At 43.1% G+C, this 26,225-nt stretch overlaps 1 protein-coding gene and 1 long non-coding RNA gene across 10 annotated transcripts in view; one reads left to right on the plus strand and one right to left on the minus strand.

Moving 5' to 3' along the window:
- ANKRD6 (ankyrin repeat domain 6) overlaps nucleotides 1-26,225 on the plus strand; it is a 197,505-nt gene that overhangs the window by 68,793 nt on the left and 102,487 nt on the right. The window contains exon 1 of one of the 9 annotated variants that reach the window (XM_019655004.1): nucleotides 4,634-4,654. The exons of the other annotated variants lie outside the window; for them this stretch is intronic. The gene's annotated coding sequence lies outside the window, so the exon portion shown is untranslated. Of the gene's footprint in view, nucleotides 1-4,633; nucleotides 4,655-26,225 lie in introns of those variants that run through there. 9 annotated transcript variants of the gene reach the window in all.
- Nucleotides 108-5,580, minus strand: LOC109389459 (uncharacterized). The gene is made up of 3 exons (XR_002125395.1): nucleotides 5,359-5,580; nucleotides 1,835-1,977; nucleotides 108-183 (listed from the first exon to the last, which is right to left on the minus strand). It is a non-coding gene; the product is annotated as an uncharacterized LOC109389459 (long non-coding RNA).

Here is a 26,225-nt window from a genome sequence, read left to right on the forward strand (position 1 = left end):
CAGCCCAGCTCCAGGTTGAGCTGTTGTTCAGCATCTTAGCTGTAGAGGGCAGTGTCACTGGCCCTCATATGTGGGATCCGAACCGGGGCCCTCTGACGTCCCAAGCCAGCTCTTAACCACCGTGCCACTCGGCCAGCCCTGGCTGATGTAGTCTTGAACACAACAATTCTTATTTTCATGGAGCTAGTGGAGGGCAAAACACAGTAAACAAAAGAAATCAATACATAGATAATAAAAAGCACTAAGACTGCAGTTTTAAATCAGGTAGTCAGAGGAGGCATTTGTAACATTTGTGCAAACACCTGTCGGGACTAAGGGAGAGGGCCCTTTAAATATGTGGGCGAAGAGGAACATTTTGTGTAGAGGGACAATAGTGCAAAGGTCCTGAGGCAGGGGTGTGCCTGGTGGACTGATAGAGCAGTAAGGAGGCTAGGGTGGCTGGAGCAGAGTGAGCCAGGGGACAGGAGGAGCTGTGAACAGAGAGAGGAAGCAGCAGATCCCAGAGGGCCTAGTAGTCCCTTGTAGAGACCTGGGCTTCCATTCTGGGTAATATGAGAAGTCCTGTTTGAGAGCCAAGGGTGGGGACGGCGAGGAAAGCGTTTGAGTAAAAGAGTGATCACCTTGGCATTTGTGATGAATAGCCAGTCAGTGGGGGGTGGGGAAGGGCAGGAACAGAAAGATCAGGTAAGAGGCTGTGCAGCGTTCAGGTGAGACAGGAGGGAGGCTTGGACCTAGGTGGGCGAGGTGCACAGAGCACACGTGATTGTATTCTTGGTTTATTTAATAATATCCACCTGATGCAGTGGTTGTGAGGTTAAATAAGAAGCATGTGTTGTTTGGAATGCAGTAGGTCTTCAATAAAAGGGAGCTGCTACTATCGTTATTAAGGGGCTTGTCATCCTGGAGGACAGTCACACAGGAAACAGGTCAGGAATTTGTCTACCCAGTCAGCAGCAGCAGTGTTGCGAATGGAAATTAACATTGCTGGCTTTGAACCAAACAGAATACTTCCTGCCTCTCCCTTTAACTGAAAATCTAAATCACTGTGAAACCACAGCGTGTGAGAGCTTAGTTCAATCGCACACATGTAGATGAGCTGCTGCCATCTTTTTCGCCCCACCTTATACAGTGCGAGCTTTGACTGTAAAACAGTGAGCATGGTTTTCATGGCAGGTTTTGTGGCTTATTGGCCCATCACATCTACTTAGTTGAGCCTTCAGGTTTTGGTTTTGCTTGCATCCTCCCCCTCTTCCTTTCCTGTCTTCTCTGCAGGCAGAGTTGGCCTAATGTTCACCCTTCACTAGCTTCTTCTCCAGTTCCTTAGCAGGTCTCTGCGTTTCTGTTTACTCCAGCGGCGTGCACTGTCCGCCCCCCTCCCGCCCCCCCACCGCTGTGTGCCTGACATGTGCAAGTTCAGCACTTTCCACCCATCCTGAAGTGTTTAGAGATTGAGTGGTTGGAAAGTGAATGTAGGATGGATAACTCCATTTACATTTTTTAATATTTTAAAAAGATAGAGGATTTCTGTTGTGAATAAGGGTTCAGTGTAGGAAACAGAAACCAGCCTAGGTTAATTTTAAGCAAGAAGAGTCAGGGGATTGAGTACAGACTCACTGGGAAGGATGGAGGCCCTAGGAGGCTGGAGGCTGGACCTTGGGGTGATCCCTGGAACAGGGAAGACCTGGCCTACCAGGGGCTCCCAACTCGGAGGGTGTTAACAGGGGCTGTGGGACCAGGAAGCCAGAATTCAGATGGGGCCGCCACCACAATTCCTTTCAGCACCCAGGAGAATGGCCCTAGAATGTAGCTACAGAAAAACATCCCATTTACACACCTTGCTTGCCGGTCAAGCAGGAGACACCGAGGAGGCCTCTGCTTCACTTCCAGCTTCCTAATTTTGCACAGGTGCCTCTGGTTGGATACCATCTCAGCCTCTTGCTGGATACCATCTCAGCCTCTTGCTGCAGGGTGTGGGGTCTACAAAATATAGTTTTAGTTTCCTGTCCTCCATCTAGGAGGAGGATGAGGTGAGATTAAAGAAGCCAGCCCCCATCACACCTTGGGTGTCTGGTGAATACTGCATAGGCTTCTCCTTCCAGGTACGTTGGCATTGGCCGGTGTCGAGAAGACACCACACACAACATAGAATCCTATGTTAAACACTGAATCCAGCTGTCGATATTTTCCGAGCTTATCTTTAGTACAACACTGTGTACTTTGTAATAGAGCAGCTGTTATAATCAATTACACACTGTGATGATCCCCTCTGATGTCTATAAAATAAACAAAATAGGCCCCCATCACTGACAGGCAGATTTTGGTTTATTTATATTTGGGGAAATTAATGAGTCTGGATTTCTGTTTATTACAAAATGTTTTTATAGTTGATGTCATTACATGAAAAGACTAAGGCCAGTCGCACTGTTTATCTAAAAATACATTATCATGGGGCCGGCCAGGTGGCTCAGTTGGTTAGGTTAGAGTGTGGGCTCTGAGCAACAGGGTCGCCAGTTTGACTCCCGCATGGGATGGTGGGCTGCACACCCCTCCACCCCCTGCAACTATTGGGTCGTTGGCAAAGTCAAGACGCATTTTTGCAAGAAAAAACATAGAAAAATACGTTATGACTTTCCCGACGACCCAATAGATTGAAGGCGGTGGCTGGACTTGGAGCTGAGCTTACGCGCTCCTCCCTGCCCCCAACGGGGATTGAAGGACAACAACTTGACTTGGAGCTGATGGGTCCTGGGAAAACACAATGTTGCCCTCCCCCAATTCCCTACACTGTTCCCTTCCCCAATTCCCTAATAAAATCTTAAAAAATAAAATAAATAAATAAAATAAAAATACATTATCAGCATTTGGTATGAAAAGCAATTTCAGCAGAGTGTTGTCACTACAATAATATACAGGAGCGGGTGTCAGGTCCATGTAAATATTAAAGAAAACTCAAACTGGTGTCAACACTGGTCTGACCAGTCCAATTTCTTTGGAGGGCAGAAGTGTCCGTTTCTTGCAGCTTTGTGTCAAGCATGTTTTGTAAAAGTTAATCAAATTTCTCTAACCGTTACCTGACAACGCAGCAGGGAATTCAGCTAGCCTAATTAGTTTGGGAACTAAATCAGACAGAACAAACAGAGAGCAGAGCGCAGAGTGGGACAAAGCGATGAAGAAATAGGTTACTTCTGATATAACAGTAATTTCTTATCTATCATGGGGTTCCTGAGAAGTACCCTGGCTGATCAAAACCAAAATGGGCAGATCAATGCCTTTTTGAAAATTGGAGATTGGGATAAAAAACAAGTAGAAAAGCACATATACACGTACTACTACTTGATGCACACAAATACATACTTTAAAATATAGAGAGAATAAGTAACAGTCTAAAGACATGTGCTTCCCAAATAGACTGTATTCCTTGAGAATCCTTTTACATCATTCTCTTCTGTTGGCCAGGAAACATTTCTGAAGCTGGGTCATGGACTGATCCAGTGGTCAGCTTTCTGTTGTGCAGGCTGCACTTGCCCCAGCGTTAGAATATGAAAATTCTCATACATACACAAAAGTTGAAAGAACACCCATCTACAGTGAACACCCATATGTCCACCACCTCACTTCTACCACCAACAGTTTACTAAGCTTGCTTTATCACCTGTAGTTAGTGGTACTTTATAGTTAGTCATCTATGGCTGTATAACAAATTACCCCAAACGTAGCAGCTCATGAAAAACAAGGGCATTTATTATCTCAGACAGTTACTCTGAGTTGGGAATTTGGGAGTGGCTTTGTTGGGTGGTCCTGGCCTAGGAGTCCCTTGTGAGGTTGCAGTTAAGAAATTGGCCAGGGCTACTGTCATCTACAACTTGACTGGGGCTGGACAGCCCCCTTCCAAGGGGGCTCCCCTCCATGGCTTTTGGCTTGAACCTTAGTGATAGCATAAGGCAGTGTCAAATGAGTGCTGTTGACAGTAAGTGATCCCAAAATGGTGAGGAGGGCTGGGGGATTCAGGGAAGGCTTTACTCTGAAGGTGGGCCTGGGCTGGAGTCTTATACCCATGGACTTGACATCTCCAGGGCAGATGACAATACGGGTGCAGAGAGAAATTCATATGGAGTATAAAGCAGAATGAGAGCATGCTCAGAGACACATACTGAAGGGCAGAAAGGGTTTAAGGCAATAGATTACATTGGTGAAAGTGGCTTTCATGGCACCTAAAAAGGAGGGGCCTCAGCTACTGAGACTGAAATCATTAGATGTGGTCATTCATGTTTGAAAAGCAGCAGCACTGAGAGATTTATTTTCCTAGGCACACACATGTTTTTATTCACGCTTTCAGTGTGTTTAACTGGGGTTGTTCAACTGAGGTGGAAATATTGTGACTGGCTCCCTACTCATTAAAGCTTTGGTCTACTAAGAGCTTTTATGTTCCTCACAGAACATCTTCCTCATTTTTAAATTTGTATTCCTGTTTCTGACCCCAGAATACGGCCAGACTGACAACAGAAAGGTTTCTGGGGCTGTTTGGCTCCTCTTGAACCATGTGCCCCCATGACCCAGCCCAGAAGAGACTCAACACACGCAACCCTAGGCAAGGTGATAGCTACTGTCCCTCCAACACACAGGTGCGGTCTCCGCCCAGGACATCGGTGGGCAGGTAAAGGCAAGAGGGCGCTTCTGAGTGGTTTGTGGAGGGTTTGAAAGTCCTCAGCAGGGGTGGGAGGAGGCGAGCTGCCCTCTGGGTGACTGCACCCTCTCCCCCCTCTCGCTGGGAGTTGAGGCGCTTCCGCTGACGTGCACCCAGCAACCTGCCTCTCCCCTGGCAACTTCCTGGTGGTCGGCTGACAGCAATTGGATGCTTTCCCAGGTTAGCAGGGTTAGGTTGGGCCTGTCCAGAGGGGGGAAGCCAGGTGAGGGGCGTTCTTTCTGAACTAGACAGGGAATGCATTGGTGCTCTGTTTCTGTGAAGGGGAGGACCGTCCTTCATGGTCGCAGAACAGAGTGAAGAATGACAAGGACCTTATCAGGCCAGATCAGTGAGCCTTGAATAAAAAAAAATGCAAGCTTTTAGTGCTTGGAAATCACCTCATACCTGCCCTCATTTAAAGATAAGAGAGAAACCTAGAAGCCAAGAAACCAGGCAGCTGGTTTGAGGCCAGGGCGGGTAGGGAGGGTTTGGGCCTCACAGTTCTCTCTTGGTCAAGGCTACTGATTATTTGGTACCTGCTTTGTATGTGTTTGATGTTATGGTAATACTTCACTTAGTGCCCATCCAGTACTTATATTGTAAAATTTTAGAGTTGCCCTTAATTGTTTTCCAAAACAATGCAAGATACGTAACACTACGGTATTAGCACTTACCAGGTGCTGTTGTCCTAAGTTCCTTACAGATAGAAAGGCAGGCAGAGGTCAAGTTAACTTCTCCAAGGTAATATGGTGATGTCTAGCCACGGTACTGGGATTCAAAGCCCAGCATGCTGGCTTCACAATCCCTGCTCTTAATCACACTGTGCCCTAATTCCCTGTACAAACATTAGTGCTATTTACTGAATTTGAGAAGCTTTCTGTTTTCCAGGCATGTGATTCCAGGCCTCCTTGTGCTTATGGGGCCTTGTGACTCCTCTGCCAAATAGTTATGAGAAGTGTGTGTGTCACTTCTGGGCTGGATCATGTGATCACTGGTGTGATCTCTCTTTCCTGTCCCGCTGGAGACTGGCAAAGCTCCAGATGGTGGTTTCTCTGTCAGTCTGGGCAAGTCATAGAGGAAACAGCCCCAACCAACCCTTGGTGGACAGAGGTTGAGTGTGAAACTGCTGTTGTTTAGCCACTGAGATTTGGGGTTTGTTTGTTACCTAACCCGACTGATGTAATCTCTCATGTGCCTTATACTTTAAGGGATATGTTAGCAAATAAGTTGGCAGTTAAAGGTCTTTCCAAATAATCTGTTTTTCAGTCTCATTGGGTGTCATTTATTGTCTGTCTTCCTAATATAATATAATATAATATAATATATAGAAGGCAGTCTGGTACTGTGGAAATAGCATGGAGCTTTGGGTTGAAAGCTCTGGGGTTTGGCCCTTACTATATTTTAATACAACAGCTTTAATGAGATTGTAATTCACATACCATACAGTTTGCCCATTTAAAGTGTACAATTCAGTGGTTTTTCATATAGTCACAGGGTTGTGCAAGCATCACCACAATCAATGTTAGAACATTTTCATCCTCCAAAAAGAAACCTCTCTTACCCATTAGCAGTCACTTGCATTTTCCTCCAAACCCTGAAACCCTAGGCAACTACCGTATTTGCCGGCGTATAAGACGATTTTTTGGCCCTGAAAAATATGCCTCCAAGTGGGGGGTCGTCTTATACGCCAGGTACACTTCAGATAGACTGCCCATAGTGCTTGCCCCGTGCCATAGTGGCCTCCCGATGCCCGCCCACTTCATTCCACATACCGTTCAGGCATCAGCAGCGCTGCTGGGTGTATGCTCGGCTGTTATGCGATTTTGCTGTTATGCGATTTTACCACACTCACAAAATCGCACACAGCCGACCATACACCCAGTATGATAGCGCAAAATCGCGAATCGCGATACCATACTGGGTGTATGGTCGGCTGTGTGCGATTTTGCGAGTGTGGTAAATTCGGGTTACCGTATATTTCTTTACATATGCATTGAAGATTCGCGATTTTGCGCTATCATGGTGCCTGTTAGAATGTTGAAGAGCTCGCACTTGTGCACTAGTGAGGTCCCAGGGAGATGCTGATGCAAGGGTGGACCAGACTGCTATAGTGACAGGGCGGGCAAACAGGGAGCAGGGACCAATCAAATCAGGCTTTGTATACAGCCAACAGCCAACCACAATACTGCACCATTGTACAGTACAGCATAGAAAATGTCGACCAGTCAAACCCCTATCATCCCTATCATGGCACCAGCCAAAAGAAAGAAGTATGATGCAAATTTTAAACTGAAAGTTATAAACTTTGCTAAGGAAAATAATAATTGTGCTGCTGCAAGACAATATGGAGTAACAGAAAAGATGGTTCGGGACTGGAAATCAAATGAGAAAGCATTAAAGAGTATGCCAAGGGGTAAGTGTGCATTAAGAAGAGGCACCCCATACTGGCCAGAACTCGAAAAACATGTAGCAGACATGGTGGCTCAACATCGCCAAAACGGTTATGTGGTGACACGAAATACAATACGCTTGTTTGCACTTCAGTGGGCCAAATCAAATCTGATATTGTTTTACCTTTTATTTGGTGTGTGGAAGGTGTGCGGAAGAGGGGGTAGTCTTATACGGCGAGTATATAACAAACTCTGTATTTTGAGTGGAAATGTTAGGGGGTCGTCTTATATGCCCAGTCGTCTTATACGCCGGCAAATACGGTACTAATCTACTTTCTTTCTCTATAGATTTACCTTTTCTGGACGTTTTATTGATCTAAATGGAATCACATGGAATGGAAGTTTCATGAGAGCAGGGAATCTTTGTCTGCTTTGCTCTGTGCTGTGACTCTGGTGCCTAGCACAGTGCCTGGCACATAGTAGGTGCTCAGTATATGCCTGTTGGATGAGTAAATGAATGGCTTCCAAAGGCAGGGCCCGAGAGCAGGGTGGTGATGGCTTGGTGTTGCTCATTGTTGCCCTGGTTGGAGAGTGAAGGAGGCAGTAGAATAACCTGCTGACAATCGTTGTCTCCTGTTTATCCAGGAACCTGTATCTCAGGGCTTTATATGAAAATACAAAGTTAGGTGCAGTGCCCTTGATATGGGGTGGGTCCTAAATAAAATGCACCCCCCAACCCTCCACAGAGCTGAGGATATGGGGGAGTAGATATAGACCCACCATTCCTCTTCCTCCATAGACTCCTCCCAAATCCACACTTTTCTCAGGACCTCACTGGATCCCCTGCCCTCCAGAGAGGAGATAGGACCTTTAAAGAAGTAATTAAAGTTAAATGAGGTGATAAAGATAGGTCTCTTGGGCCAGACTACTGTCTGTGGCTCCCCTTCCCTGGATCCCTTCTCACTGTGTCCTCCCTCACGTCTGTTCTCTCTCGGCCCTTCTCTCTTGGCACACATCTTTGATGGGTATTTTTCTTTTTAAGGTGTTATGGAGTGAATGGATGCCCCCACCCCCCAATTCATATGTTGAAGCCCTAAGGAAGTAATTAAAGTGAAATGAGGTCATAGGGGTGGGGCCCTGACCTAATGAGATTAGTGTCCTGATAAGAAGAGATGCCAGGAAGCTCCCTCCATAACCTCTGCATCCCCACCCCACACACTAAAGAAAGGCCATGTGAGAACATAAGCAGGCCACCATCTGTCTGCAAGCCAGGAAGAGAGCTCTCCCAAGAAACTGAATTGGTTGGAACCTTGATCTTGGACTTCTAGCCTCCAGAACTATGAGAAAATAAATGTCCGCTGTTTAAGCCACCCAGTTTGTGGTATATTGTTATGGCAACCTGAGTAAACTAATACATGAAGACTTTAATCATGTTGGTTTAGAGACTTTTTTTTTAAATTGGGGAATTGGGGGGATGGGAACAGTGCTGGGGAATTGCGGGGAGGGGAACAGACAAGTTGCTGTCCTTTTGTTCTTCAGTCTAGTTGTGGAGGATGTTGCTTCACTGGCCCAAGTTGGCACCATCATTGCGCTCTTCCCGGGTGAGGCAGATCAGTCGCCGGCTTCTGGACAGCCGCTCACTGCGGCTGCTGGCCGCTCACGCTGGCTGCTGGCTACATACGGTAGCCCATGGCAACCCACTGCCACAGGGGCTGCAGCCTACGCCGTCGCCGGCGACTCACAGCAGCCCAGCTCCAGGTTGAGCTGTTGTTCAGCGTCTTAGCTGTGGAGGGCAGTGTCACTGGCCCTCATATGTGGGATCCGAACCGGGGCCCTCTGGCGTCCCAAGCCAGCTCTTAACCAACGCGCCACTCGGCCGGCCCAAGAGACCTATCTTTATCACCTCATTTAACTTTAATTACTTCTTTAAAGGTCCTATCTCCAAATAGAGTCATTCTAAGCCACTGGGGGATTAAGGCTTCAACACATGAATTTGGGGGAGGAAGGACACAATTCAGTTCATAACAGAAGCTATTGAACATTTGTTTTTCCAGCTTTATTGAGCTATTATTGACATACATATAATGTACATATTGTTGACATATATATATATATATATATATATATTGACTATATATATATGTAAGGTTATGTATGTAAATTCATATAATATATGTAAGTTTAAGTTGTACAATGTGGTGATTTGATACATGTAGAAATTGTGGATTGATTAGCACAATAAATGTAGTTAACACCTTTACCCCCTCACATAATTATCATACTTTTGGGTGGCGATAACATTTAAGATCTACTCTTTTATCAACTTTCAGGTATATAATATAGTACTGTTAATTATAGACCTCAAGCTGTACGTGAGATCCCTAGAACTTCCTCATGGCTGGAATTTCGTATTCTTTGACCAACAGCTCCCCATTTTCCCCATCCCCCCAGCCCCTGGTAACCAGCAATCTACTTTCTATTTCTTTGAGCCAATATTTGTCTTTCTCTGTGTGACTTATTTTACTTAGCATAATGCTATTGAAGTTTTTAAGCAACGATGAGACTGGCTTTAATTTACAGATTGACACTATCACTCTGGTTGTACTATAGAGAAAAGATGAGAAGGCGCCAAGTGGATTCAAGTTGGCTAGTTAGGAATCTACTGCAGAAGCCCAGGCATGACACAGAGCCATCTGGGATTATGGTGTGGTAATAGAGATGGATGTAAGAGAGATTTTGGAAGCAAAATCAACAGGATGCAATGATGATGGATTGAAGCATTCAATAGAGGGAATGGGAAAAGGGGAGAGATTTCAAGATTGACTCCAAATGTTTAGACTTGCAGAGTTGTAATAGGAACACTGGAGGAAAGTAGGCTGGAGAAAGGTAAGTTTGGGCTTAGATTTGTAGAGTTGAGGTGCTTTTGAGATATTCACGAGGGAATGATGAGTGGGCAGTTGGATATTTGGGTTGGGAGTTTGGAGGAGAGAATTGGAACAGAGAGACAAACTTGAGAATCTTGGGCCTACAGATGATAATAGTACTTAGCGTTCTGCTTGTTATCTTTTAAATTCTTGATACATATTTTTGAAAAAAACATAAGTAAATTGTGGTATAAATTGTTTCATTGCCATGAGCTAGAGCAGAGTTTAAGGATAGTGCACTCGTATAATCATCCTTTTAGGAAGGTTATCTGTTGGAGAAGAAAAAAGTAAAAAAAGTAAAAAAAGAAAAAAGTATCTCCAATCAAACAGAAATGACTCTTTGGATCATGTAATATTTTGTGTGTGGGTCATTGACTTTCCTAGTAAGTGTATTGGAAAGAGGTTGAAAATCAATTCAAGCTATGAGAGTAAGAGGAAATTTGGTATCTCTTTTCATTTTCTTGAAAGCCCCGCAGCTTACAGCTGTCTGATCTGTTGCATAGCCCACAGAATCATCAGGCAGGAGCTGCACAGATGCACAAACAGGAGTGTGCTGCTTATGCTTAGCTGCAAATTTTTTAGCATCACAACTAGCAAAGACTCAAAAAATATCTTAGCAATTACCACAGCTAAACCACAAAGGATGAGAAAGATAGGAGCCCAAGGTCATATTAAAATGGTCTTCTGTCAACGCTTCACATCACTGTTTCCCCGATTATTAATGGCCTTTGCTGAGCCAGGAGGGATGGCCAGATGAGCTAAGAAGTATTCCCTTGGACTCTGAATTCCTAGCCTGCGAGTGAAGGGTGTGCGGAACCAGCCTTTCTTGTTTTATGCGAACAAGAGTGGTACCTGTTTTTAAAAGGCAGACAATTAAATGAGCTTTAGTTATGATAGTAGTTGCTGTTTGTTTTGTCTTAGAGAAGAATAGGAGGTATGTAGATACAGGGAAAACTGACACAAGAAATGTTTGTCTTCCCACATTCTTTTTTTAAAAAATGTAATTCTTACTATATCACAGGAGGTAACATGCTGTATTTACAGAGATCTTATTTCATGTTGCCCTGGTTTTCAGAATTTCATTTTTAAAGAAGTAAAGTATTCAAATTTAATATTTATCAAGTACCTACTGTGTGCTAAGCTGCGGCTCCAGTGGTCCTTGCCCTCTCAGAGCTCACATTTCGTCCCAGGAGACAGACATTAAGCAAGTAATTACAAGTCTTATCAGAGTCATGAAAAGAAACCCACAAGGTGCCAGCGGCTTCACCTGTGCTAGTGGGTCAGGGAAGGTCTCCCTGGGGAAGGTACATCTATACTCAGCATGGTGACAAGCCAGGACTTGAGAGTGCAGTGAGCCCCATGCGGTAAGGCTGGAGTGAAGAGGCCAGCGGCCTCGAACCATAGTAAGAATTGTGAATTTTATCCTAAGGACAACCAATATGCTGTGAAAGCTTTTAAGAATGGAAGTGACCTAACTATATGCTTTTTTTCTTTTTTTTTTTAAATTAAAGTTTATTGGGGTGACAATGGTTAGTAAAGTTACATAGGTTTCAAGTGTACAATTCTATAATGCATCATTAATATATCACATTGTGTGTTCATCACCCGGAGTCAGTTCTCTTTCCATCCCCATATATTTAATCTCTTTTACCCTCATCTACCACCCCCCTCCCCTCTATATGCTTTTAAAAGAGCACTCTGGCCTCAGTGAGAAGAAGCCAGAGAAGTTGAAACAGGTCTGGTTGACGGGCTGTGCTACTAATCCAGGTGAGAGGTGAGAGATGAAACTGCAGTTCAGGGCAGAGATGATGGGGGCCGGGACGAGGGTGGTTGCAGTGGGACTGGAGAGAATTAGATGGATCAGATCTATTTAACTTTGTAAAAGTAATGTTTTTCTAATTACTTAAATACTTTTGTTATAGAAAATCTTGAGAAAGTATATAAGCACAAAAAAGAAAATAAGCCACCCAATCCGATCTCCCAGGGTATAGCATTATTTACTTGGTGTAAACCTTTCCAGTCTCTCTTTTATGCATTTATAATACATATTCATTTTAAAATTAGAATTTACATGTTGTTCTACAACCACTATACATGGTATACATTGTTTTATAACTTACACTTTTAATAACATCCTTTCTAGCCTTCAATGTAAGTTCTTTGGCCTGTGTTGGTAATTGAGATGCCTTGGTATCAATTTGTGCATTTCCCCAGAAAGAACCCCCTATCAGTGCATATAGATAAACCCAGAGCCTGCCATTCATGGTCCTGAGTCGAGTTAATTCCTGGCCTGAAAGAATGTCTACACGATATGTTGGCAGCTGAGCCATAGGAGAAGGGTCCCTGGGAGATGCTTTGTAAAAGCTCCAGTCACCAGAGCTCTGCTGTAGGGCTGGCAGCCACCGTTAGTGGCTTCTTGAGGCTGTCGCTGGGGCTGCTGAGATGCTTAAGGAACTCAGCTGCAGCTCAGTGGTCAAAGGAAAAGGGCGTCATAGAATGAGAGGGAACTGCCAGATAGCTTACGGCAGAGTGAGCTGAAGTAGGCACGCTCCCTCAAGACCTGCTGAAGGGGAGATTAAGAAATGAAATACTGAAAATAATATAATGCTATATATATATGTCAATTAAATCAATAAAAAAAGAAACAAAATACTATTTGGGGGTGTCATCTTGAAACAGTGTGATGACTCTTCTTGACAGGTCATAAAACGAACTGATACCCTTCTAAAAATGGGGAATTGTTTGTCAGCCCTGTTTGGTTTGTCTCTCATTTTGACAGTATTTACTTATGCTTCACAAAATCTGTGGACGGGATTCTTCCTGGGTCAGTGGTCCACACTGGTGGTCTGGGGAGTTTTTCTAGGGCAGCTCCAGAAGATTTAGGGAGTAACATCTCTTGGTTCTAGAGAAATGTCTCATAGACTTTTTTTCTTTTCCTCCAGAGGAGATTTGGCAGGGCAAGTCTCGTGGCTTTGAGTTCAATCTGTGTAGACTTGCACCCTTTCTGGTTTTCAGTAACTGGGCCAACAGGCACCACATAAAGGGGAAGAGATCAATTCTAGTGGCCCAGAGCCCTGCCCCACCCTCCTGAGATCCAGCTGTGGGCATGTCAGCAGGCAAAGGTGCAGGGACTCAGGATTGCTCCAGGTCACCAGCATTCCTAGGCAGGGGTGATTGATCCTTTGTGCCCTGGGTCAGCGTAGGTGAGAGGGTGGCAGCAGGTCCCCCTGTCCCCCCAGAGCTGGAGCAGCCTCTTCAGTCTGTTGCACTGTCATGCTCCACGTAACGACTGGCATATGTTCTGAGAAATGCATCGGTAGGTGATTTCGTCATTGCATGAACATCATAGAATGCACTTACACACACCTGGATGGTACGGCCCATGACACACCTGGGCTAGATGGTACAGCCTATTAGTCCAAACTACAAGCCCATGAAGCATGTTGCTGTACAAAACACGAGATTAAATCAAACACAAGAGAAAATGATGCAATCAAGAGATGCGGTAAATATGAGATATATGAGGCTGCTGCTTGCATAACTGTTTTACAGCAAACTTTTTTTTTGTATGAGTAGTGTGACTACACTCTAAAATAATGATAAAGAGTATAGAATATTAAATACATCAGTAATGTTGTTTATTATCATTATCAAGTATTATGTACTGTACATGATTGTATATGATATACCATTCATGACTGACAGCACGGTAGGTTTGTTTACACCAGCATCACTACAAACACGTGAGGAATGTGATGTACTAAGACTTCACGGCATCTATGACATCACTAGGCCACAGGAATTTTTCAGCTCTGTTATCATCTTAGGGATGATAACTTTCACACCCTCAGGAGATCTTTCTGCTCTGTTTTAAGAAAATGTAAAATGAGTGCTTGAGCCCAGGGCTCCATTCCTGGAGAGGTGCAGCCCTAGCCTTGAGGGTTCTCACCAGCAGCAGGTGTACTTCTTCCTGTCTTCTGTCACTGGGAACCCAGCATTCCCATCTCTTGCTGCCATGAACTGCTAGTTTGCTTCTGGGGTAGGTGTGTGTGTGTGTGTGTGTGTGTGTGTGTGTGTGTGTGTGTGTGTGTGTGTGTTCATTCATGCTTTGGTTACCATAAGTTTTGAGTGGTCTTGAGTGGTCCGCCCCATCCTATATTGCCCATATACCCTCGTGCTGACATCCGGAGGGTCAAGATGGTTAAACATCCTTGAGACAAGGAGGTGGGAGTTCTGAGCCTCCCATTCCCTCCCTTCAGCCTTGCCCCAACACCCTTTCATCTATGAATCCTTAAGAAAGAGGGCGAGAGTGACGCAGCTGCCAGCCCCCAGTAGTCCTGTTTGTAGGCTCTGAAATGTGTCTCCTCAAATTGCAGCCCTGTGACCCCAGCTGGAGGGAGGGACACTGGGGACACTGTCCATTTCCCAGTGGTTCAGATTCTGCAGGGAAATTTATGCCCCTTTTACCATTTCTTGAATTGGACATGGGGCAAGGGCTTCTAAATCATCTTAATAATGCCAGAGGGGAAGGGGGACTGAAGGGCTGTTTTAGAGTCCCTTTTTGTTTGGCCTGATTCTGTGGTGACCTTAAGTGAGTAACAACTCACAGTAACAGGAGTGAAGTAGCCTCCTTTACCTTCAGAGGGACAGCCCATCAGTGGTCTTCACTTTGCACAGTGCTGACAGCACTAGACTGGCCACTCATGGTGGTCCATCTCGGGGCCAGTCAAGGGCTCAGGTTGGAGGAATAAATAAAGAATATATCTGGGCCAACTGAGTGGCGCATTGGTTAAGAGCTGGCTTGGGATGCCAGAGGGCCCCCGGTTCGGATCCCACATATGAGGGCCAGTGACACTGCCCTCCACAGCTAAGATGCTGAACAACAGCTCAACCTGGAGCTGGGCTGCTGTGAGTCGCCGGCGACAGCGTAGGCTGCAGCCCCTGTGGCAGTGGGTTGCCATGGGCTACCGTATGTAGCCAGCAGCCAGCGTGAGCGGCCAGCAGCCAGCGTGAGCAGCCGTCCAGAAGCCGGCGACTGATCTGCCTCACCTGGGAAGAGCCCAATGATGGTGCCAACTTGGGCCAGTGAAGCAACGTCCTCCACAACTAGACTGAAGAACAAAAGGACAGCAACTTGTCTGTTCCCCTTCCCCCAATAAAAATCTTAAAAAAAAAAAAGAAGAAGACTATATCTGATTCACTTGGCCAGGATGGCTTGCTTTGAAAATGTTCCCAAGTTACATGTATAACCTGATTCCAAAAGTCTTACCTTGTCGGGGTGGAGAGGTTCCAGTAACAGCCCACAGTGATATCTCCTGGTCCCATCTTTGCCCCATCCCTCCGTCTTACGCTGCACAGTGGCAGACCGTTGAAAAACCACAGAGGCTGCTTTGAGGAATAAATACATTCAACTTTTACATTCAAATGTCAAGAGTTAAAAATATGGTTGGGTTTGTTTGCACCACACACACATGCAAAATGCAATCATAGGAATCCAGGGGAAGACTTATTATCCTCAGTTTGCTTTAGGAGTTGTAAGTGAAGGATGCTTCATCAGTCACTGTGCTGTGTGCCCTAGAGAGCTATAGGTAGTCTGTGGGAACGAGAGTGTGCCTGGGACCACACAGCCACCTCCCCAGTGGATGGGGACGTGTACTTCTCTCGGGGAATTCAGCTAAAGTTCCGATCTGTGTTTTCTCTTGGTTCCTGTTTTCACAGTTATGTTACTGTTAGGGTGAGAAAAGGAGATAGAAGACTCAATAGAATGGAAGATAGGGGAAAATAGATATGTTCAAATTGAAGAACCAATGAATCCATTGTACTAGCAAGTACTTTCCTGGAAGGAGAATTACAGAATGCTTTGTCTCCCTTTTCTAAGAGAAAAGACATTAATATCCAGTCATATGGCTCAAAACTTTTTGCCATTTCATGGATCTTTCTACTTCAACTTCTCCCTATCCTTTCCTAGCACAAGCTTCTAGCATCTGCTCATGCTGCAGCAGCAACCCACATAGATAACCCAGGTTTCACCATTGCCGCATCCCTCCGCTCTCCATGCTGCTCCATTGCAGACCACTTAAACATCACAGATCTGGTCATGGGACTGCCTCTAAAATGCCCTCCTGGGGCCCCCCTTTGCCCCATATGCCTTCCTTGCCCTCACATCCCATGACTTACCCACTGGGATCACTGGATCGTTGGGCAGCCTCCACCCACAACACCTCAACCCTTCTTACTTCTTGTATTAATCAGGGTGCTCCAGAGACACAGATAAATGGGATGTGTGTGTGTTTGTATGTGTGGGGGGGGAGATTCAGCATAAGGAACTGGCTCAGTGATTATAGAGGATGGCAAGTTCAAAGTTTTCAGGGTGGGCGGCAGGCTGGAGACTCAGGAAAGCTGACGTTGCAGTTCCAGTCTAAAGGCAGCCTGCTGGAGAAGTCTCTCTTCCTTGGGAGAGGCGGATGGTTTTGTTCTGTTCAGGTCTTCAAGAGATTAGATGAGGCCCACCCACATTATGGACAGCTGTCTGCTTTACTCAGTGTCCACTGATTAAAATGGTAACCCTGGGCCCGCTAAGTGGCTCGTTGGTTAAGAGTTGGCTTGGGAGCGCGATCTCTAAGCAGAAGAGCCACCAGTTTGGATCCCACATGGGCCAGTGACGCTGCGCCTTCTACAGCTATGATGGTGAACAACAGCTCGACCTGGAGCTGGGCTGCCGTGAGTCGCTGGCAACAGCATAGGCTGCAGTGAGGCTGTAGTGGGCTGCCATAAGCTACCCTAAATGCAGCCAGCATGAGCTGCCGACGTGAGCTGCCCAGTGAGCCGCTGTGCGCTGCCATCCAATGGCTGGAGACCAATCTGCCTCAGCTGGGAAGAGCGCAATGATAATACCAACATGGGCCAGTGAAGCGACATCCTCCACAACTAGACTGAAGAACAAAAGGACAGCAACTTGTCTGTTCCCCAATGCCGTTCCCCTCCCCCAATTCCTCAATAAAATCTTAATAAATAAAGAAATAAGTACATAAATAAAATTGTAACCCCATCCATAAACAACCTCGCAGAAACATTCAGAATAGTGTTTGAATAAATATCTGTGCACCTGTGGTCCAGCCAAGAACTATAACACTCCCTTTTTGCATTTTGTCATCTGTCCACACTGGACTTCTTCCAGCTTTTCTAATGTGCGACACTAATACCGGACCCCGGACATTTGCATGGTTGCTTATTCCACTGGGAGTGCTTTTTCATCTGGCCCATGCTTACTCACCCATCATGTGTCAGCTGAAATTTCACTTCCTTAGAGAGAACTTCCGTGATCTTCCGGGCTAGGTTTATTCCCTCAAAGATGTATTGCCAGAGCACACTCAACTTCCCTTCAGCATCACGCTTAGAGTTACTTGTTCAGTGCCGGCCTTCCCCACTAGACTTTAAACTCTGTGAGGACAGGAAGCGTGTCTGTTTTGCTGTTATATGCTTGGCATTTACTAGCTGTTCAAAAATCATCCGACCAATGAATGAATGAATGAATGAATGTATTGAAAGTTTACACTGTGTTGAAAGCTTACAAAGTACAAGGCTCTTAACATATATAGATACAACCCTGTGTAGTAAATCTTATTATTTTCACTTTGACAGACTGAGGCCCACATCGTTTAGGGATGCACCCAAAGGCATGTCACTAGTTATATTAGGATCTGGGCTTCAAATACAATAACAGTAAATGTCACTGCTAACACTTATAACACCTAATCAAGGTCAGGCACTATTTTTTACATTTGACAACTTACAGGAACCTAATGAGCTATAGGTAGTCCTTAAATGCCCCATAATGTTCCCTACTACCTGGTGTTTACTCTGGAGGATTGCTTCTATAGTTTCAGGAACCTGGAATCCGGAATTCAAGGGAGTCTGGTCCCCTCTTCCACCTGTGGTCATTTCTGGACCATCTTCAGTTCTCTTTTCCTTTACCCCAGTAAATAAGGGCAAGTTAGCCAAGCTAGCCAAGCAGATGTCCTACTGAGGAATAGAATGCTGCTTTCCCCTTCTTGAAGGCACCCCTAATCTGTACAAGAAACCCCTTGCCTATATAGCCACCTGAGTGAGTGTGTGTGGAGAAATGCTTTTCTTCATGATCCCTATACTGTCCAAAAAGCAGCCCACTCTCCCTGTCTTCCATTTAGATTGACCTATTGGGGGTTGCGGGGTAAGCCAGATTCTCTGAGTTGTTAGTTGGTATTTCAGTGACCTGGGGAAGGTGTGTGTGTATGTATGTGGTGGTGGGGGATGTTAGATAATACCTGGTGCCAATAAATAATAAGGTTTGGTTTTCTGAAATCTAGTATATACATGTATATTTTGAGGCTATGTGTCTTCCCAAGATGACTTGAAAATACATCTACACTCCCAGAACATGGAGGTATTGTTAGCTGAATGCCTATTCATTATGTTAAATTATGAACTGAAGCCTTAGAAAAATTAATTCCCCGGATGATGAGACAGGTCTTTTTTTTTTTCTATACCAAGTCACAGTATTAATAATGCAGCCAAATGTAGCTCTGCTGTAGAAGAGTTTAATTTTCAAAGACAATTAGACAATTTTATGGATGACTTGAAGCATTTGTCTCTAACCACTGAGTGGATATCATGTTGTCTTCCCAACGAATTCTTGCTGACAGTCAAAGGACAGATGAGTTGTAGGAAGTACAAAGCTTTGCAATTAATTTATGATCCTTTTAGGTGTAAAGCCTATAATTACTCTGTGGTTGTTGCCTTTGCCAAGAAAAAAAGTTGAAAACCTGTCTTGTGGAAAAGTGCTTTTCGGAACTTGAAAGACAGTGTAGGTTAAAAAAAAAAGCATATTTCCCCCACTTCAGAGGGGGATGTGGGGAGGAATGACGATTTCTGGCTTATTCTTTCCCCTAACCAGCAATTTTTGAAGATGCTTATTTTGGTAAATAGACTGATGGTTTGTTTAGAACAATCTTTAGATCCTGTTTTTACATTCTTAATTGGACATCCCACATTTAATTAATTCATTCAACAAATATTTATAAGTGCTCCTGTGCCCAGGGACTGATCCAGGTTTGGGGTAGAGTGGTGAACATGAAAAAGGCTCCCACGGGATGGGGATGACTGCAGGCAAATAATATGCAAGTAAATAAATAACAACGTAATTCTAAATGGTGTTGACTATTGTGCAGAAAATCGAAGTGGTAATGCAATGAAGTGTGTGGACTTGGAGGAGGGAGGCCGCTAGTCCACTCAGACCTGCCAAAAACATGAGAGACTCAGGGCGCCAGTGCCTGAGAAAGGTTCCTCATTCCCGCCCCTCCCTGGCTTTGCAAGGTGGTGCCACACACTTGGCAAGTGGAAATGGAAGCCTGTGAAAGAACCTGGCAAACCATTAGCGGGACTCTCTTTGGACTCCCCGTTCAGCTAAGTAGAGCACATAGTTTCTTTAGGGAAAAGAGAAAAAGGCATTGAAAGTCTTAAACAAGAGTAAGGTTCCCCGATCGCTGCCTTAATCAAATTCATTAAAACTGAGTGTATATTTAAAACTTCCTATGATTAACTTGATTTTAATGTAAGTAATAATATTTGAATTCCTTCATGATGTCTAAAGGCATCTTGATTTAGGAGATGAGGAGAAGTGTGCACCTGATGTAAATCTTCGGCTTTCATTAAGTGTTTGTAAGTAGTACACTCCAAATGCTTGTGGTATAAACATGGTAAAATTTCTAAGAATTAGCCACTCTGCGAAAAAAATACTTGGTTTGGAAAACTCTGCTACCAAAGGCTGTTGGCATGTTTCTTCAGACACTGTATTTTGACAGCTGAGGCAGTGAGATTAAAACAAATAATAGTTAAACACACACACACACACACACACACACACACACACACACACGCACACACACACGCACACACATACACACGTGCAAGTGCAGAAAGATCAATGCAAAGATATGCATTTGTGCTTTTTTGTTTCACAGATAAACATGGAACGTGATGCATGCATGGTTATTTGGCTGAACTCCTACCCTGTCCTTAGCCATAAAGTACACGGATCACCTTTTTCGTTTCAGCGGGAAACTCTGCAGAGAACCCATGGCAGCAGTGACCAGTAATTGACAACCTTGTTCTACAGACTGTATGGAGAGCAAATTTAAGTAAAAAATGCATTTGTTCTGAAAGAATACCATACAACTTGACTTCCTCCACTTGACCTGACATAGAAAGTTGATGCCTTCTGGAAGCCAGGGAGGCAGCCTCACACAGCAGTTCAGAGCAGATGCTCTGGGACTTGACAGCTGGCTACCCATCCAGACCAGACCACTTGCTAGCTGTACAACCCTGATTAAGTAGCCTGACCTCTCTATCATCTATGAAATGTGGGTCATCATAGGGCCAACCCCTTGTGTTGTCAAGAGGATTAAATGAAGACCTTACCACGAACCATGATCCAGAATAAAAAGCTTAGTATGTGTGAGCTCTCTTATCATTCCTGCCATCATTGTTACTGGGTTCCACCCATTGTCCAGGTGGGGCTGCTTTTGCCCTTTTGTGTTTTCGCAGCTGCTCTTTCTCTATAAAGTAGCATGAAAGCCACATCCACGGGAATGGAGGTGCTACTGGGAAGACAGTGTGTGCTGGACTCTTGAAGTGGCACTGCCCTCAGTCTCAGATTGGTGGAATATGCGCCTGATGAAGGGCTGCTGTGATTGTCCTCTCTGTGGCCCTGGTGTGCAGAGAAAGACATGTCTGGGAATTTTGGAAGGAATGTAGCTCATCCAGTAGGAGTTGTCTCTAAAGGCTTCTCTGTCACGCTAACTTGAGTGTGTGTGTGTGTGTGTGTGTGTGTGTGTGTGTGTGATATGTGTCTGAGTCATGGGTCTTCTGTGAACCCACCACTGTATCATCCATGGACTGGATAATTTATACATACGTTCTACTATTTTTTAAAACTGTCTGGAGATCAATAATAAAATACCAATTATTCATAGTACCTTTTGTCCCTGAGTATTTTCTCGATCATTTTAAACTTTTATTATAAAACATTTCAAACACTTACAGAAGTAGAAAGAATAGCACAATGGACCTTGTGTACTTTTGACAATTTTTTTAGGGAAAAGAGAAGAAAGTATTGAAAGTCTTAAACCAGAGTAAGGTTCCCCAATCACTGCCTTAATGAAATTCATGAAAACTGAGTGAACATTTAAAACTTCCTATAATTAACTTTATTTTAAGGTAGGTAATAATATTTGAGACAAACAGTATGCAGGTAAATAAATCACACAACAAGGTAATTCCAAATGGTATTAACTATTGTGCAAAAATATAGAAATAGTAATAATATTTATAATAGAAATAGAAATAATATTAATAGAAATATAATATAATAGTAATAAAATAGAAATAATAATAGTATTTGTCTCTGTAGCTTTAACAGTTTTCAGAGTATGGACAATCTTATGTCATCTGTACCTCTCTCTCTCCGAACCCCAGGTTACTTTCTGCAAATCCCAGGCAGCATGTTTTTTTCATCTGTGAATACTTCAGCTTGTATCTCTAAAAGCACTCTTCTGAAAAATAAAACAATTTAAAAATAACCACAATATCTTTATCATGCATTCAGAAATTAACAGTCATTTTTTAAGACCATAAAATATTCAGTAATGATTCACATATTTCTGATTGTCACATAAATTATTTTAATTGGAATCCAAAGAATGCCATACATAGCGATTGACTGATAAGTCCCTTAAGTCTTTCTTAATCTCTAGATTTTGCCTCCTTCTTTTTTTGTCCTGCAAGTTTTTCTTTTGTTGTTGTTGAAGAAATCAGGTCATTTGTCTTACAGAGGAGAGCTTCTCAAAGTGTGGACTAGTGCTGGTTTGTGCCAAGTAAACATTTAGAAACTATTATAGCAATTACATGTTGCTGTAACATCAAGGCACATGCATATTATCAGTGAATGTGGTTTGGACTTAAGTTCTGGGTATGAGGATGTTTTATGGGTGCAGCCAGGATGATAGGAAAACATTCTAGAGTAATGATGAGGATGAAGAATGGGTCAGAATGTAAATAAGCATGCTACTTCCTTCACCAAGAACATCTTGCTATGAAAAACTGTTACGGTATGAAACAGTAGGTGTAGTGATAGGTGAAAAGTTATGAATTTACATAAAGGCTTATCTGTTAAATTTGAGATTATTCTCTTTATTATATGAGAAGTGGAAGCTGATCATAAACAATAGTTATGTCATACTGAAGTATGGTGGCGATTGAGGGAAGTTCTGTCAAATGTAGGAACTCCTAGTGTTCCTCAAGAGAAGCCAATGTGGTTCCAACTTTTTAAAAATATGAGAGTATTATGCTAAGTGAAATAAGTCAGACAAAGACAAATACCATATGATTTCACTTATATGTGGAATCTAAAAAACAAAATAAATGAACAAACAAAACAAACAAACTCATACATACGGAGAACATTTTGATGGTTGCCAGATGGGAGAGGGATTAGGGGAATGGGTGAGAAAGGGGAAGGGATTAAGTAATAAAATGGCAGTTATAAAAACAGTCATGGGGATGCAAAGTACAGGGTAGGGAATATAGTCAATAATATTGTAATAGCTATGTGTGGTGTCAGATGGGTACTAGACTTACTGGGGTGATCACTTTGTAAGTTATATAAATGGCTAATCACTACGATGTACACCTGAAGTTAATAAATATCATATAATCTGATACCGTAATTGAAAAATTAAGTAAATAAATAAAATGTGAATTTTTCTGATAACTTTGGTATTTTAATGATCTTAACACTTTCATGCAAAGAAGAAAAGCAACAAGTATTTCAATTTCAAATAAGATTAAAGGGAAGGAAGAGCTTGGAGAACATAGTTTCTATTGTTATGACATATTCTATAATTTATGATCAGTGTTAATGAAGAATATCCATGTGGGACGTTGTACATATGTAACAAGTGATCACCAAACACCTTTTAAATTTGATCAAACATTTTGAATTTAATTATCTATCAAAAGAAGATCCATGTAGAGGAAATTCATGAATCTAGAAAACTATTTCATTCATTGAAAGATCATTTAAATTTAACTTTACAAGATAAATTACTAGAATTGGCTACTGTAGATTGACGATGAGTTTTGTTTTTTTTAAGATTTTTATTGGGGAATTGGGGGATGGGAACAGCGCTGGGGAATTGGGGGAAGGGGAACAGATAAGTTGCTGTCCTTTTGTTCTTCAGTCTAGTTGTGGAGGACGTTGCTTCACTGGCCCAAGTTGGCACCATCATTGCGCTCTTCCCGGGTGAGGCAGATCAGTCGCCAGCTTCTGGACGGCCTCTCATGCTGGCTGCTGGCTACACACGGTAGCCCATGGCAACCCACTGCCACAGGGGCTGCAGCCTATGCCATCGCCAGCGACTCAGGGCAGCCCAGCTCCAGGTTGAGCTGTTGTTCAGCATCTTAGCTGTAGAGGGCAGTGTCACTGGCCCTCATATATGGGATCCTAACCGGGGCCCTCTGGCGTCCCAAGCCAGCTCTTAAGCAACGCTCCACTCGGCCGGCCCTAAATGTAAATATTTTGAGATTGCTAAAATTACTTTAAAATCTATTTTTTCCGTTCTTGTAAGCATACCTCTCTGAGGCTGTTTTCTCTACTATGATTGTTATTAAAATAAACATTGAACAGTCATATAACTATCCCCAACAAGTAGTATTGTCCTTAATCCAGTTTAGGTCAGATTGGATAACAGGTTTGATGCAAACAGAGGTTTTACATTAAAACTTTATGTAGTGATACAAGTAGTGTTCATGCAAAGTGTGTCTGTAAGCCTTTAATAAAAAGAATTGCTATTTCCTTTATAACTTTATTTAGCTATGACTGTAGAATGACAGAAAGTTATGAGTTTTATAGCAATTTTTTTTCATTACCTATATGCACATTTTCAAAGAATATGTATAGCTCTACTAATTCTTTTATTTCTTCTTATCTTTTTTCTACTTACATTTATTGGAATGTACTTTTATGTCTTTTTAATGTATGGATGAAATTTTGGGCTTGTATTTTATGTAGTTTTAATTTTTCCCAGTAATGCATCTCTATTATACTTACAAACATAATTTAAAAAACTGAGACAGGCTAGAAATAAAAAGTCAAATTAGAAGGATACATTCCCATGGTATCACTTAACTGGTCTGTCTGTTCCTTGTATTTCCTGTACATTGGTAGTTAGATCTCCTAGAAGTTTGGTAAGCCAGATTCCTTTTTTGGGTGGGAGGGTCAAATGGTGTTACATACTTCTGGCAGGAGGAATACAATGTCTAGTTGCTGCTCTGGCTTTCTGTGATGTTATTACCTGTTGATCATTGCCAAGAGCCGTTAATTCATTACACAGTGCACAGTGGTGATGTTCTGTTCCTCCTTTATTTACCTTTATGCTTCTGTAGAATGAGGTCCTTCTACAAAGAGAAACTTGACCTCATCAACTATTTGATCACCCTGAGGCGCTGGAGGCGTAGATGGTATAGGTCATGAAATCCTTCTGACGTTATCAAAAGTCCTTGTACCTGGTATCACTTTTCTAGCAGTCTCTTGTCATAGAGAAATTGCTCTCACCTACTATTTAATGAATATCTACTCTGTGCAAAGCACTGTGAAGGCAAACAAGGGATAAATAAGAGTGGGATATGGTTCTTTAACCTTAAGAATTGTTTTTATGTGACTGTGTGGGTAATCTATCTGACTCCTGAAATTATTTAAGATTATCAGTGTAAGTAATTCAGTACTGAGTCACTTCACTCTACAACCTACTCTTGTGAAGGCAAAATTTAGCTGAAGGTCTTCCTAATTATAGCCTTTTAATTTCAATCTCAGAAACTAGTGTCATTTTTTTTTTCCTTCCTATTTGGTCTGACAAACTTCTATTTCTGGTCATTAGAAAGAAGGTAATTTTGTGGAGAGAGTGGGAATTTCATTTGCTCAAATGAGTAATTTTTAACTGCTCAATTTAGAATTACCAGGCATCTATTAGTTCTTGTTTTTTTTTTAATGATATTTTACTTTCATCTTGCCTGATGATTTTGGACAGAATTTAGGTCACTAAGTAGCATGGAAATGAAAGGAATGTCAGACATGACAAAAGGCAAATGTACTTTGTATGTTCCTTCACACAAGCTTGTATAGGAAAACATACTTCTTTTTTAGGCTGCCAACTATTATTCCAGGGACAAAAATACTATGTTTTACTTTTACCTATAAAATAACATATATAGGTCCTTTTTGTTTCCTACAGAGAGTTTTCTGACTCTTCCTCAGGGAACCATTGTGAAGGTTCTGCTAGTTTCTAAGTACATCTATATGAATTATACACTTGGAGGCTGAGAAAATAACCACCAGGTGCTTCTGTGGACCTACTAGACCCACTGTGAAGCAGACATGGTCACAACTCCATTTGTCACCTGACTTCCATAAGCCTCTAGTCTAACTGGAGAACCACCATTTTAGGTCCCATGGGATCAGGGTCAGCTCAGACCCATACCCAACATGAAAGACCTGGCAGCATCCCACTTCCCCCAGTGCCAGTGATCCTTCTAAGTGGTTTCAGGTCCTTTTGTGGAAGGATCGGTGAAATCTTCATCAGATGAACTGTGCGGTGGTATTGCAGGGTCCTCCCCAAGGAGATCTAGCCTCTTCTCAGCTAATGGCCTGTCAACTTGTGAATTATAGCAGCTGATATAGCCTTTTGCTCTCTAGCTCCCTCTCTCTTTTTTTTAATACAAGTCAAGTAACATCCCAGTCAATTGTCTGCCATCTAGCCCATGGCTGATTAGCCATTGCCACAGATCCTTAACGGTCAAAGTACCCTGTTTGCCTCTCTGACCTTGATGTCAATTATGATATTTACATCCATCTTGTCTCTGATGGTGAATTGTCACCACCTGGCTTCTGTTATTTTGGGAATCCTGTTGTTTTCCATTAATTCAAAATAGGCTAATATCAGGGCATCTTCTCTTACTGTTAACTCCAGTCAACAGAGAATAGAACCATCGGACTTCTCAGTGATGACTGCCCCTCACCAGTGCCTTTATGCCTTTAATGAAGAAGTGGCCTCTTGGCCTTCTTGGGATCATAGTCAGATAGTGAATTGTTCTGCTCTTTCATAATAAATCTGGTTTTGCACACCCACCTTTGAGCCT

The sequence above is a fragment of the Hipposideros armiger genome, unplaced genomic scaffold (assembly GCF_001890085.2).
Source record: "Hipposideros armiger isolate ML-2016 unplaced genomic scaffold, ASM189008v1 scaffold_234, whole genome shotgun sequence".
NCBI lineage: Eukaryota > Metazoa > Chordata > Mammalia > Chiroptera > Hipposideridae > Hipposideros > Hipposideros armiger.